Here is a 12,312-nt window from a genome sequence, read left to right on the forward strand (position 1 = left end):
TAACTAAATTATTGTTCTGTAGTTAACAGATGACAATTGCATATTTCCAATGCGATTGCGAGAGCAGAGAGCTGACTGATTTATTGTCCACTGAATAGAGTAGGAAAGGCATAGAATGTCTGAAAAAAGCAATCTGGAACCTGGAAATTGGAAACCCTCTTGGTCATTCAAACAGTCGGTGTCACAGATTCTATGATATCTACTTACCTGCAGCTGAACGTGCCATTAAATGCTGTTTCAGTGGCTTTGAGAAACTATTCATATGTGTGTGTTGGGTGGCAAGAAGAGACATCAGTGATTGGATTGGAATCGGATTGTTATAATTGTGTTACATAAGACTCCTGCTTGCAAATATTTGTGAGACTGGGAAATCCATTTCTAGCCATTTTCATCATGGCTGCACTAGTTTTGCATTTTTTCTGGGTATTATGTTTAACCTCACAGTGATGTTTGTCTGCCAATACTGTAACCTATCCTTTCCAACCATGAATCAACATACATTCAGCAACAAAATAGTCTTACAAAGATTTCCAGTGCCAAACCATTTTAAGATATCTGTCACACTAGTTTTAAGTTGCTGCTTGAATTACTGCCGTGCTGCAGTGTGACCATGAATGGTAAGTGTTCAATAGGCTGTTTCTCTCTTGGCAGAAACTGCATATAGTATGATTGTTTTGATGAAGGAGCAGATAATAAATTAAAGATAAATAGTGATTTGGCAAACATGAGCCGGCTACCTTTGTAACAGCTACTTCAAAGCGCCATCTACTTCTAGGCATGTATCCAGGCTGTTAATCACACCAATACCTTAGCACTATCTAAGTTTTGTTGGGCTTATTGTATTTGCTTGTGAGAAGGGTGCTTTTTTGTTTCATATAGAATAGCCTTCGTTGCTTTCACTTCATGAATTAGCAGGTGTATTTTTCAAGCAGGTAAATCAGAGGTGTCGGACTCAATTTCCTTGTGGTTTAAATGTCTGACGAAATTGTTTAAATTCTGCAGAGCTGCTGAATAAAATGAGCACAACATTGGCCAGTCCATTGTCAGAGAGGAGGCTTACACAAGTTACGCAAGGCTTGAGAAACAGGAGTAAGAGAGAGTAACTTCCTGAAAACCACCTAAAATGCAACATTAGTACAATTACTACAATTTTCAGAGTAAAAAGTAATTGGTGTTGGGATTTGGCTCTAGGGATTTATTGTAATTGCAGGTTACTTAATTAATAGTGAAATTAGCTTAGTAAGGTAAGTCTGTGTGGAGTTTGTGTATTCTCCCTGTGTCTGCATGGATTTCCTCCCACAGTCCAAAGGTGTGCACAGGTGTTCCAGTTTCATCCCACAGTCCAAAGGTGTGCAGGTTAGGTGGGTTGGCCATGGCAAATTTGTGAGGTTATAGGGATAAGGCTGGAAAGAGGATCTAGGTATGATAGATACTTTGTCAGAGAGTCGGTGCAGACTCAGTGGGCGGAATGACCTCTTCTGCACTGAAGGGATTCTATGTAGGTAAGCAAATATTCATTCATGGATTCATGGATGGGCTTTTATCATCATGATGTGAAATGTGTCATTTTCTACGCAAAGTGAAGCAAATCTACAACTGTTCTGTTATAATAAGGTAATCTGTGGATAAAAAAGGAATGTGCACAGGCATTAACAATGATGCCTCTCACCATTGGAATTGGATCACATAAGCTAAAAAATATTGAAACTGTTGGTGAATTCAGTCATTGGAAAATTAAAAAATGAGAGAATTTTATAGAATCAGGGAATCCCTATTGTGTAGAAGGAGGCCATTCAGCCCATTAAGCCTGCACGTACAAAAACCCAACCAAGCCCTATTCCCGTAACCCCACATATATACCCTGCTAATCCCACTGACGCTAAGGGGACAATCAATCTAACCCACACATCTTTGGAGTGTGGGAAGAAGCGGGAGCACCCGGAAGGAACCCACACTGACATGGGGAGAACATGCAAGCTCCACACAGATTATCATCCAAGGCCCGAATTGAACCTGCGTTCCTGATGCTATGTGGCAGCCACCGTGCTGCCCCCAAATTGAAAGGATTAGTGTCAAGTAGTTTGGCACTGCAGCCATAAATCAGTCTTAGATATTGAAGGCTCAAGTACATCTTAACAAGTAAAGGAACAAATAAATCTGTTGCCCACCCGACTTCCCCAGTCCCACTCTATCTTTTTGCTTATTCTACTCAAAACTTTTTTCCCCCCAAATCATTTAAAACTGTACATTCAAATTGTCCAGCCTTTAGTCCTTCATTCACTGCAGTAAATCTATGGCAATCAATTTTCTCAACCATTCCCTCAGCTCTCTTTTTGATTCTATTTTTTCCCACTTAATTGTAACTCTCTTTCACCCTGGTTGCTTCCTACATTATGCCCACATCTTTGCTTCATGAATTAGCAAGTAGATTGTTCAAAGGAGTAGTTCAGAGGTGACACACTCAATTTCTTTGTGGTTTAAATGTCTGGAGAAATGCTGCAGAACTGCTGAATAAAATGAGCACAACATTGGCCAACCCAGTGCCAGAGAGAAGACGTGCACAATTTACACAAGTCTTCAGGTTCAGGAGTAAGTGAGAGCATCTTCTTGAAAGCCACCTAAAATGCAACATCAGTACAATTATTGCTGGGTAAAAAGTAATTGGTGTTAGGACTTGGCTATTGGGATTTATTGTAATTTCAAGTTACTTAATTAATAGTAAAAGTAGCTTGCTAAGGTACATCTGTGTGGAGTTTGCATATTCACCTTGTGTCTGCATGAGTTTCCTCCGGGTGCTCCAGTTTCCTCCCACAGTCCAATACAAGTAATATTGAGAGAAGATGGCACATCTCGATAGCAAGTAAATAAATTATTAGAGGTGGCCTTATCTGTATTGACACATAGTGATAGTGAAGCCACTTGAGACGGCAAGATCAAGTGAATTGCCATGAATATGGGTTGGGAAATTCAATATGGAGGGAAAAATTCAGAGAGGACAGAAGGGCTATAAATTCAGAGAAGCATGATGAATTGAGATAGCGATTGAAGTCACCAAGAATGAGAAATTGCTCAGTGCAGTGGCTGAGAGAGAAAAGAAATGGAGATATCTTAATGAGAATAAGTTATTGTATTTGAATGGGTAGAAAATAACATGGATTTTAGATGAGAGGTTAGAGGGGTAGAACAAGAAGAGAGGGTCAAAGGAGAAGGTGGTGTCAGTAAGAGGACAAATATGTGATTTGGTGAAAAGTGACTCATAGTCATCGCGATGGTCTCAGAGGGGCAAGTGGTTTAAGATATAGCCAAGTAGCAAAGCTTCATTTGCAGGTAAGGTGTCATCAACCCACAACTAAATTTCCATCAAGGCCATTCCACAGTAAGCTCATTGATGGCAAGAGCCCTGCTCACAAGCAAACAGACATTCTGGAAGGGAACATGGTGCAGAGCATTGAGAGCTGATCTACTGGTAGAGTACACAGGTTCAGCATTGTGAATGGTGGCTTAGACAAGAAGGGGATTGGCAAAATAAGTGTCCAACAGGAGCTGAGCAAAAAGGTTGGTGAGAGAATGGGATGGGACATTTTGAATTACTGCTCTTAAAGAAGCAGTGACAAATATGTCAATGAGCTTTGTGTAAGATTCCAAGAGAAGTACAAAGCGAAGGACCCCTTAATAAGAGCGATGAAATCTGGGACGGTGTTGAGAGTGAGAAGTTTAAAAACTGATACATTAGGTTGGCTCTCATTGCTAACCCCTTAAGTCCAAGAGATAGAACCTCCCTACAGACCATGTTCCCCCATCCCACCAAGGACTCTTGAATACTCATCTCGCTCTAGTTTCTTTCTGCCATATCTTCTCTATGCTCCATTTGCCCATGCAATATTCTCACATTTATTATTAGAATATTTGTATTCACTGCTGGTGTCTAAAATAACTAAATTATTCTCCTGTAGTTAACTGAGAATAGCATGCTTTTTATCTTCCTTGCAAAGGAATTGAGCTGTTTGATTCCCTTTCTACAAAAATACAAGTGGTAAATATAAGACCTTACCTTCCTAGCGGAAACCAAATGGGTGGCACTTAAAATGGCCCCTGATTACTTATATGCCCTTGAGCTGTCGGTGATTTACATACAGGCTGATTAGTTGATGTTATTTTACAATGTGAACAGTTCGCGTGGTACAAAATTGATTGTTGCATGTTTTCTTTATCATTGTTAATTCAGACACGTGCTGCAAATGATTTTAAAATATGTGCAGGGTGCATCTAAATGAATGTTGTGCTATTGCAATGGATGACGCATAAGATCTGCTCTATATTCCTCTTGATAATCTTTCCCTCCACTGCTTGTTTGATACCAGGAATTCTGCAACAGCAAACTGGTAGTACTGACATTCCTGACAGCAGGCAAAGTTTGGATTGCGGGTTATTTGTTTATCCCTTTTCCCTGAAGTTTCCAAGTGCATGTTCCTGGCACAGAACCTTGCCTATTTGTAGCACTTACCAGGAAACCATGAACAAGAGGAGGCTTATCTATAATACTATATACTAAGTCTATACTGAGGCTAACTTATTAAAAGCATTAGAAATGAGATGCTGGAATTGGGAACTTGATATGCTCATAATAATATGATGAGTTTGTCATTCACTATCACCATAACCTTAGTGGAGCTGTTGACATCATCTTGCATCTTCTCTGACTTTTGTCAAGTCACTGTCAGTCCATGTCTCAACGTTATTTATGCACCCCATTTTACTCCACCATCTTCTGCTTTTACCTTCAGTTTCTGCTTCCAGTTGTCTCAGAGCAAGACTATCTGGTCTTAGTCTCACCACGTCATTTGAAACAATCAAAAATATCCGTCAATCCAGAAGATCAAAATTATATTCAGGGACCTAAAGCGGACAAAAAGAAGACATGGTAAAAAGTAAAAAGCTACAAAATGAAGTGCTTATAACCAACATTTACTACTCCATTATTATTGATGCAAAAATAATCATTATACAATTGCCTTATGAAAGTATTTGAAAGAGATTTCAGAATAGGCAAGTTATTATTAAAGGATAATTCAATCAACTAAATATAAATTGAGAGTTTCAAGTTGAGTAGCACTAAATTGGTAAATGGACTGCATCACTGCTTCTTGACTCAGTGCACCAAGAAACGATGCTCATCTTGACCTATTATCTAAAATACGAACAGGAAATTATTCTGGTAGCATCTTGCAGAACAGCAACCACAGAATAGTAAAATTTAGCATGATGTAGAAGTCAGAAACATCAAAGACCTGGAGTCGATACATCATTTTAAAAAGTTCCAAACACAATTAAATGAGGAACAACCAAAGTAAATAAATTGGAGAAAGTAATTCCACAATACTTCAAAAGAAGACAAGTGGAACAAGATATTATAACAAACGTGTAGAAAAAATACATGCTTAAAACTAAAAAAAATTGAAATTAAGTAGATGTGATCCTAAGTGCATCAGTAACCAACTGGAAGTGAAATAAAGGGGAATGGTGTGTACAAATCCTAGATGTGAAGCTGGTCACTCACATAATAACAAGAAATTAGAAAAACATGTTGAAAGATGGTATTATAATGATATTGTCACTGGACTGTATTCTAGAGACCACGGTAATGCTCTGGGGACCCGGGTTCGAATCCCACCAAGGCAAATAGTGAAATTTGAATTCTGTAGAAAAATCTGGAATTAAAAATCTAATCATGACCATGACTTCATTGCCAACTATTGTAAAAACCCATCTGGTCCACTAATGTCCTTTAGAGAAGGATATCTGCCATCCTTAACTGGTCTGGCCTACATGTGACTCCAGATCCACAGCAATATGCTGACTCCTAACTGCTCTCTGAATGAGGGCAATTAGGAATGGACAGTAAATGCTGACCAAGCCAGCAAGGACCACATTCCCATGAATGAATAAAAAAAATCAATTAAATGGGAAAAATACACAGTAACTAAAGCTAAGCATTACAGTAATATATTTTTCCACAAAAGGAAGAGGAGTATCAGAGGCAAAAACTTTAAACAGCCTCTGCAATGTTCTGTTACATTAATTAGATAGAAAATTAAAGACCGTGCCCATGATTTCCCAAGACATGCTCCCTGTAAGCAAGTTTCTAAGGTGAGAAAGTATATTTTGAAATGTTCCAGTATCCCTGCTTTATAGCATTGACATTCTCCATTTTTACTGAAGCTATGGTACTATGTGCATTCTTGTTTTTTAAACCAATATTCCTCTCTCCTGAAGGCATTACTTACTTACTGAGGTATGAGGCACAGGCACTTTTCAGGTGATCCTCAAAGTGAGTGTTGACAAATCACTTTACTTTAGAAGCATCACAGTCATCCTGATCCTCTCTTAACACCTACACACGTGCACTTCCAGAATTACTGTTTTGACTACTTGGAAGTGAGATCCCTAGCCAACCATGGAACTGAGGGAATTTATAGCTTTCGTGCCTTCCTGGTTGAGGATAACTAACATTACACACATGGAGTTAATGTTTCATGTTGATCTAGTTTGATTAGCACACAAGTGAAATACTACAAATGTTAGAAAGTTGAAATAAAAAGACAGAAGTCTGAAAATACTGAGCAGGTCTGGAAACATCTGTGGAAAGAACAACGCAGTTAATGTTTCAGCTCAATGACTTTTCATCAGACGTTCATTAGATTAAATGTTATCAACCTGAAATTTTGGACCAGCTATTGGTATTGGTGTGCCCTGAACTTTAGGCAGCTGGTATGTGTCAGGAGCCTGACAAAGTCCGACGTGTGCACGTGCGCTGTCCTGGATGTTTAAATATCTGATGGGCTGGATTTCTGCAACTGGGACACTACGCAAATGTCGGATACACTGATCTCAGTTTTGGAGACTTGGGCTAGATATGTGCCGAAAACTTGCGACCTCTTCCACAGCTGGGATTTTCCAATGCCACTGCAGTGAATGCAGTTTTGGCTGAGTGCCAAACTCTCCATTCTCGCTGGCAGCTGCGTAGATACAGAGGAGATCAGAGATTCTTCCCCGTGCACTCCTTTGCAGAATCACAGAATTATTGTAGGACAGAAGGAAGCCATTCAGTTGTGTCTGCACCAGCTTTCCAAATCAGCAATGCGCCTAGTGCCTTGCCTTGACCACTCACCGTAACCCTGTACATTCTTCTTTTTCAGCGTATAATTCTCTGTTGAATGCCTTGATTGAACATACCTCCACCACACGGTCAGGCCTAATTTTAACCACTTGCTGCATGAAAATATTTCTCCTCATGTCTCCATTGTTTCTCATGCTAATTACATTTAAATCTATGCCCCTCCTTCTCGATTCTCCTGCTGGTGAGAACAGATTGTCCCTATCTACTGTATCCCGGCCCCTCATGGTTTTTAATACTTGGATCCCCAGGTTCCAGGTATTATTCCAGGTATGGCCTAATATGTGCTTAGTAAAACTGTAGCATAGCTTCTATCTGCTTGTATTCTAGTCTTTTAGCTACTAAGGTGATCAATGCATTGGGCCTTTTTATTATTTTCTGTACCAGTTCATGACATGTTATGAACCTTAACCCCCAAGTCTCTTTGAACCTCCTGTACTTCTAACAATTTAAAAACATGGGGGATAAAATCTTCCAGCTCTTCACGCTGGCAGGATTTTCTGGTTCCACAGACAGTGCGCGAGTTTCTTGGTGGCATAGGATGGATTCAATGGGAATCATTGATAGTGGCAGGACCAGAAGATCCCGCTGCCAGCCAACGGCACGCCGCTGAGAAACATGCCACAGAAAGGCCGGAGAATCTTGCCCTGGATCACAAGTAGACCCTTCGACCCCTCGAGTCTGCTCTGCAATTCTACCTCAACATCATGATCCCACAGTATCCTTGTATCTCTTAATGTTGTCAGTGTCAGGAAACCTATCAATCTCTGCTTTGAATATACTCAATGACTGCTCCTCCATTGCCATCTGGGGTAAAGAATTCCAAACATTCACCACCTTGTGACATAAGAAATTCCTCATCATCTCAGTTTTAAGGGCCTTATCCTGAGACTGCTGGTTCTAGAGTCCCCAACCAGGGAAAGCATCCTTCCTGGATCTACCCTGTTGAGACCTGTAAGAATTTTGTATGCTTCAATGAGGTCACCTGTCATTCCTCTAAACTCCTAAGGAACATAGGCTTCGTCTCCTCAATCTGTCCTTGTAGGATAATCTCACCAATTCAGGTGTGCTCGCAACACGTCTCTGTACAACTGCAGCAAGACATCCTTACTCCTGTACTCCAATCCCCTTGTAATAAAGATAACAAACCATTTATGTTTAGAAAGTAAGTTGTTCTATCCTTTTTTGATCCAAAGCACATGGCCCCATGCTTGCCTATGTTGCTACAGTTTCCCCATTCACATAAACTGTTAACATTATGCAACTGTAGTTTTGCGAGTTCCATTAAATCAAAGAATGCACAAGGGACTTTCAACTAATAGGAAGTTTATTAATTAAACATACGAACTCTGACTAACACATCTACTTTACCTGAGGTCCCAGGCTCATCCTGCCAACCTCCTCCCCCGTGACATTCCACGTAATTGTGTCATCACATTGTCACATGATGTCCCCATCTTCATCCTCCCCATTTCTTTTGTGCCCCCAGCTGCGTGAGATGTAACAGTGTACGCATATAACTATTCACAACCAAGTATGTGCCAACAGAACAACAAATTTACAAAAGTCTGTACAAATAATGGAGCACAAATTTGGCTCTTACAGCTACTGCATAGACCATTGTATGCCCATTGTGTGCATTCCTCCGCTTTCTTTCAGGATAAGTTGGGGAAATGGCACAAGTAAAACGGACAGAATGACTTTGGTCAGTCAGGACAGTTTAAAACGTGACAGTCTTAGTACTGCATGTTGGGCTTACTCAAGTGTTTGGAACATGTATAGATACCAATAGGTGCAGGTGGGACTGTCCCATCGGCAGTGTGCATTGTGGTGGGCATGCAAGGCATGTCGCTCGTACAGTGTGAAGGCCTTGGACTACAAAGACTCCAGCCATGTCCGGGTTGAGGGAGGCGTGCGGGGCCTAAGATCCAGGAAAAGTGGTTGAGCCTGAGGTGGTTCAACTACTGGCAATGGGATAGCGATTGTATACAGACTGGCTGCCATTGGACACCAACACATAGCTGTTGGTTTACAGAGCGTTGTTGTTCATAACCTCATGCAGAAAGAAATGGACTGTTTCACCGGTGCTGGAGGACATGGAGCATGGGCATGATTGTCATTGTGTGCCTTGTTGTTTAATCTATGTTGCAGCAGTGCTTCATGCACATTTGGTACACGTTCTGGCTGCAACATGGACTTGGTCAAGATCATGATCTTGGAGCATCTAGAGAAGAGTCGTTGAGCTGTCGAAGGCAGGCCCTGTCAGGGAACATTACCTAGGCTTAGAATTGCAGCTTAGAAATCAGTGTCATTTCATGTGCACTTTTTTCAGAAGATGTTTGGTCAAGTGTACAGCTCTCTCAGCAAACCCATCAGATTGTGAATGTAAAGGGCTGCTTGTTACATGATGAAAATCCCAAATGAAAGAAAAGGTATGGAATTTGGCAGAGACAAGCCAGCAAGCGTTGTTAGTTATGAGCTTTAGTAGTATGCCGTGGGTGGCAAAGTGTCTCTTGTGTTTCACAATGTTGAACTACTGGTTGTACTTGGCAAATAGTTCAGTGCAAACCATCCAGAGTACACATCCACAACTACCAGGTATTGCTTGCCATTCCATTCAAAAATATCTGCTGTCGTGAACAGCCACAGTCGATCTGGGAACTCATGTGAGGGCAGGGCTCTTTTGTTTGCTGTGGCTAAGCACATTGCAGGGGAGCAACTGGAGATCTTGCTCTTAATGTCAGCTTGCATAGAGTGTCAATATAGTGACTCTTTGACTGTCCTGATGTAGGAGTTGACGAAGTGGTCCAGTGATTTCTTTATAGCAAAGAATGAATTTTGTGAGATACTCTGTCATATCCAAGAATGTCCGGTCTGGCGCATGGGCACAGTCTTCTCAGGATCAGGTTTTACACTGTCGTCGGTCAGCCAGTGGCCCACATACTGCACCTGATTGACCCTGAGTTGTCACTTTGCAGGGTTGAGCTTCCCAGCCTTTGTTTAGGACGTGCTGAAGATGCTCATCATATTCAGCTACAGTATAACTCCAAACCAGGATGTGAACAACTATGACTTCACGTGGTTGATCTGCAAAGAGCTGTCCTATAAGGCACTGAAAAACATTACTGTCTGTAGAGATACCATTTGCCATTCAGAGAAAACACAATCTGCCAGCTGGGACATGAATATTGTCAATCCTGAGGATGCCAGATTTAGTGGGATTTGCCAAAATCCGCATTTTGCATCTAACACACTAAATGTTCTGCACCATGTCTGAGATGGCCTGTTAAACTGTCTTCATGGGGTGATGTGATCTGAGTAGCGCTTTGTTTAAACATACAGGGTCGACACGTATCCTGACCCTACCATCATTTTCTCTGAGGCTACCATTGCTGAAACTCATTCTGTGGCCTCTTCCACTGGGCTAATTTCTGTCATTTAATGTCATGCTTTTTACTTCACCACAGTTCATATCCTTTTTGGCACACAAAATATTGAATAAAGAACAAAGAAAAGTACAGCATTTGGAGGCCCTTTGGCCCTCCAAGCCCTTGCCGATCATAATGCCCTAACTAAACTAAAAAAAAACCTTTTACCCCTACTCGGTCCATAAGACTCTATTCCCTCCCTATTTATGTACACATCCAGATGCCTCTTAAATGTTGCTAACGTGCCTGCTTTCACCGCCTCCTCTGGCAGCGCATTCCAGGTACTCATCACTCTCTATGTGATCAAGTCATCTAATTTTATATGGTATATAACAGGTAGCTTGCTGATTGTCCGATAGTCAAAAATGTCACTGTACCATGACATCTCCAGGCTTGATATTTCACAATGTGGACTTCTGGGCCAAGTTGAATGACCCCTAATGAAATGCAGTCCCATAGTCTGAATAGTGGCTTGAGATTTTTGGGCCACATTGTGGAAGCCAAGGCTTCTCTGTACACAGTGAAGTGTGGCCACACCCCCGGTACTGATTGTTTGTCCACCGTAAGTCATGAGGACAGACTGATGGTTGGCATCGAGTGTATGAGGCTGTCACTTTCAATGCCTTCTGGAATTATTGTTTATATTGAGTTGAGTTTTGGTTCGTGTCACTGAATAAACATTGGTTTGTTAATTTATACTGGCTTTTGGCACAACAGGATTCCAGAGCATTGTTGGTAAGAACTGGCCCTGCAGAAAACATCATAAATTTTCTTCATTCAAAGTGAATGATGGCAAGAAAGAAAGAAATACTGGCTTTCTGAAATTCAAATTGATGTAACATTTTTTAAAACAATATCCAATCTTGATATGGCCAAGGTAGTCACACCATCTTAACTTGAATTTGTTGAGAACTTTCATGCCCTATTAATACTTTCTTTTGAAGAAGGAAAGTAGTAGTTGATTTTTGTAATCTCTTTCCCAAAGTGCTTTACAGCCAGTGCTGTACTTTTAATGTGTGGTCATTGTTGTATAGGAAAAGTGGCAGCCAATTTTTACACAGCAAGGTCTATCAACAGCAATCTGATAATCACCACATGATCTGTTTTAATGGTGCTGGTTGAGAGGTGAGAATATTGGTCAAACACTTGGGAGAAATTCACTGCTTCAGTTCGAAATAATGCATTTCATGGACTCCCAAGAGGATGGACTGAGCTTTGATTTAAACTCTCAACTGAAAGATGGAACACTGTAGTACCTCCATATCCCTGCACTCTGCAAACTTTCTGACTCTGCAAACCCAAACTTCAAAAATGTATGCCCACCGCTGGATTTTTTTGGGGGGTGGGGGAGGGGGCTGAAACAGGAGTCAGGGCAGGGTGACCCCAGAATGAATGTGAATGCTGCCTGGTGTAGAGGTGGGCTGGACACAAGGCCTGCTGCTTCTGTGCTCCAGTATGCCTGTTTAAATAACTAAGACATAATAGAACAAATAACTTTTCTCCAGCCTTCAATCAACACCCCCCTCTCACATGCCACATATAACTATGCCCCATCCACGCCAACTGTGACCCACCACATACACCTATGGTCCTTATATCTCCTGTGCCAACTTAATACTCCCCTACCTGCCCCTAATTTCCCCGCACCTCCTGCCAACTGAGTACCTCTCTACCAGTCCCCATGACCCCATATACCCATGTCAACTTAAT

General features: G+C 41.2%; 1 protein-coding gene across 1 annotated transcript in view; it reads left to right on the top strand.

Moving 5' to 3' along the window:
* Positions 1-12,312, top strand: part of plcl2 (phospholipase C like 2) — a 259,438-nt gene that overhangs the window by 185,165 nt on the left and 61,961 nt on the right. The gene's annotated exons all lie outside the window — the stretch shown is intronic.

Source organism: Carcharhinus amblyrhynchos, chromosome 2, assembly GCF_965287045.1.
Source record: "Carcharhinus amblyrhynchos chromosome 2, sCarAmb.v2.hapA, whole genome shotgun sequence".
NCBI lineage: Eukaryota > Metazoa > Chordata > Chondrichthyes > Carcharhiniformes > Carcharhinidae > Carcharhinus > Carcharhinus amblyrhynchos.